Genomic DNA, 3,998 nt, shown 5'->3' with positions numbered 1-3,998 from the left:
CAGGTAATGGCCAACTTGAGGCCTCCAGGGGTTTTGGACTCCAACTCCCATGATTCCTCACAGCCTCAGGCCCCTTCCTTTTCCCCCTGAGGCTGTGAGGAATCATGTGAGTTGGAGTCCAAAACCCCTGGAGGCCTCAAGTTGGCCCATGCCTGCTCTACACCAAACTGTATGGAAAAATGTGTAAACTAGGGTAAAACAATAATTATTCAGGTGCAAAGAATGACTTTTCTGGCACCACTGATCTAGCAGAAGGGTGGCTCTGTTGTGATAAACAACATACATGTTCGCTTTGCTATTGCAAAGGCATCTGCTTCGCTCTTTCTCAAATGTGTTCCAATTTTATTGGGCAACACAGCCAACACGAAAAACAAAAGCAGAAGCTTCCTGTCACAAGCTAATTTTAGATACAAAAACAAAAAACGCTGGCTGGTAAATGGTGAAAAAGCATCATGTTTGTCAGAATAAATAACTCCCTGCTGAAATCCAATTTAGGGGAAATCCAAGGAACAAGCATGGGGTGCTGGAAATAGCAAACCTTCTACAAGCCTCTTATATTTGTTGTATATATAATTCAGATTGCATATTGTATTGTATATTTAGTCTGGGTTAAAAACCCTGCTCTCAGCATATTGTATTGTATATGAGTTTATTTTTATTTTTATTTATAATGATTTTAATTTATAGCTAAATGTTAAGGTAAAGGTTTTCCTCTGACATTAAGTGTAGTCGTGTCCGACTCTGAGGGTTGTTGTTCATCTCCATTTCTAAGCCGAAGAGGAGCTGGTGTTGTCTGTAGATGCCCTCAAGTTCATGTGGCTGGCATGACTGCATGGAGTGACGTTACCTTCCTGCCAAAACAGTACCTATTGATCTACTCACATTTTCATGTTTTCGAACTGCTAGGTTGGCAGAAGCTGGGGCTAATAGCGGGAGTTCACCCCACTCCCCAGATTTGAACCGCCACCCTTTCAGTCAGCAAGTTCAGCAGCTCAGTGGTTTAACCCACTGTGCCACCAGGGGCTCCGAGCTACAGTAGAGTTCCGGTTATCCGACTTCTGCTTATCCAACACACCGTATTATCCAACGTGCCGGCTTCTCACCCCTCCTGACGTGTGGCCGGCACTTGTAGGCAGCAATGTGCAGCGGGCCTCTCCAAGCCCGGGTGCTTGCTGGGAGGGACAAGACGCAACCAGCGCAGACTTTTCCTTTCAGCAAGCACCAGGCACTTGGAGAGGCCCCCTGAGCGTTGCTGCCTAGAAAAACATCTGTTTTTCTGGGCAGCAAGGGGGCTCTTAAGCCCAGAGCTAGCCAGGAGGGAAAACTTTCTTCCCTACCGGCCAAGCATTGGGCTTGGAAGTTGTTGCCTAGAAAAATTGCTGTTTTTCTAGGCAGCAATGGGGTGTTAAGCCTGGTGCTAGCAAGAAGAGACAATTCTCTTCTCTCCCAGCCAAGCATCGGGCTTGGAAGTTGCTGTTTTTCTAGGCAGCAATGGGATGTTAAGCCCGGTGCTAGCCAGGAGGTAAAAGTCTCCTACCTCCCGGCCAAGCACCCAGCTTGCAGCGTGGAGAGGCTTGGATAATAGGGCCTCCCTATTATCCAACAGTTTCAGTTATCTGACATTCAGCCTGCCAGTTTATGTCAGATAACTGGAACTCTATTGTATATGTTAGTGTTTAGTTATTATGATTATTTTTCTATTACAGTAGAGTCTCACTTATCCAACATAAATGGGCCGGCAGAACGTTGGATAAGCAAATATGTTGGATAATGAGAGATTAAGAAAAAGCCTATTAAACATCAAAATAGTTTATGATTTTACAAATTAAGCACCAAAACATCATGTTATACAACAAATTTGACAGAAAAAGTAGTTAATTACACATTAATGCTATGTAGTAATTACTGTATTTACGAATTTAGCACCAAAATATCACAATGCATTGAAAACATTGACTACAAAAATGTGTTGGATAATCCAGAACGCTGGATAAGTGAATGTTGGATAAGTGAGACTCTACTGTATATGTATACTGGCACTGAATTTCTGCTGTTAATATGTTGTAAGCCGCCTTGAATCATCCCCCCCCCCACCCTTTAAGGGTAAGAAAAGTGGTATATAAATATAATAAATACATAAATAAATATTAATATGCAGTTTTACCTTAACTCTGTTGTGCAGACCATGTGACCCAGATCTGGGACTCTTCAGATCTGATACTCTATTAGACTCACAGACAACATGAGAAGCCATTAGACTCTCAGACTGTACAGACAGACACCATTAGACTATGAGAGATGCTTTAGACTTTGGACTGTTAATTCTAAAAAAAGATGCCCTGTTTTATCTGCTCAGAGAAACTACTTCAAAATCTACTTGTAACTGGATTGATAAGCAATGTACATGTATGCTGAATACATGAAGTTTGTAAGTAAAACAACTACCGGTATGTTATTTTAACGAAGAATACTTCGTTTTTGTCTCTTGATTTAAACCAGTGGTTCTCAACCTGTGGGTCCCCAGATATTTTGGCCTTCAACTCCCAGAAATCTTAACAGCTGGTAAACTGGCTGGGATTTTGTAGGCCAAAACACTGGGGACCCACAGGTTGAGAACCACTGATTTAAACCAAGGTGTTTTAAGGGAGAGTTAGATATATTTTAGGCAACTGAAATAACACTTCTGAAACTTTGCTTTTGGTTTGAGGTACAGTGGCCATGCTGGCAGTGTATTTTGAGATCTGTAATCCAAAACTAACTTTTTGACACCCCAGTCACCTCTTCTACTATGATCATACCTGAGAGTTTCCTTATGCAGGTCTATGTTATTGCATTGTCTGGTATGCAGCCAAACACCCTGAAAGGGGTTGTGAAGAAATAGGGTGGCACACAATCCTTTAAGGCAGGGGTCCCCAAACTAAGGCCCGGGGGCCGGATGTGGCCCTCCAAGGTCATTTACCTGGCCCCCGCCCTCAGTTTTATAATATAATATTTTATATCAATTTTAATAATATAATATATTGTATATACATATAATATTGATAATAATCTTATGTTATACAATATAATACTAATAGTAATGCCATATAATAATATTAATTATATATTACATATTATATAATAGTATAGTGGTATAGTTCAATATAGTAATGTATAATGCTAATATTGTGTTATGCTAATAATATATTGTATGTACATACAGCTGCTCTGAGTCCCCTTCGGGGTGAGAAGGGTGTGATACAAATGTAGTAAATAAATAATAAATAAATAAATAAATAAATTTTAGACTTAGGCTCGCACAAAGTCTGAAATGACTTGAAGGCACACAACAACAACAACAACAACCCTAATTAACTTGACTATCTCATTGGCCAGAAGCAGGACCACACTTCCCATTGAAATCCTGATCAATGTATGTTGGTTAAAATTGTTTTTATTTTTAAATATTGTATTGTTCTTTCATTTTTCTTGTTGTTGTTGTTGTTGTTGTTGTTCTTGTTGTTTTTGCACTACAAAATAAGACATGTGCAGTGTGCATCGGAATTGTTTTTTGTTTTTTTTCTAAAGATAATCCGGCCCCTCAACAGTCTGAAGGATTGTGGACCGGCCCTCTGCTTTAAAAGTTTGAGGACCTCTGCTTTAAGGAGTTAAGTAACTGCTTAACTTTCCACAGTGCCTAAATATAAAGATATATCTTTCAGGCTTTCCGGATCTAGATCTCAGAAAGAGAAATGAATACTGCTTTGTCAGATATTTTAAAATATAGTCCTACATTATTCCTTCTTTGAGAATGAGAGGGAAATTAGCATACCACCAGCATAATCCTAAATATGTTTTTACTTGGAAGTAGGACACACTACATTAACTGGAGCTTGCTCCCAGAGAAGCTTACTTTGTGTTGCAGCTGAAGGTAAATACAGCATAAAATCTATTTAATTTGATTTGTGTTTTGTCTTCCTGCACATAATGATAATTATATTCATGATGACAGCCAGAGC

Source organism: Anolis carolinensis, chromosome 1 (assembly GCF_035594765.1).
Source record: "Anolis carolinensis isolate JA03-04 chromosome 1, rAnoCar3.1.pri, whole genome shotgun sequence".
In the NCBI taxonomy this organism is placed as follows: Eukaryota; Metazoa; Chordata; class Lepidosauria; order Squamata; family Dactyloidae; genus Anolis; species Anolis carolinensis.
This window is presented reverse-complemented; position numbering follows the sequence as displayed.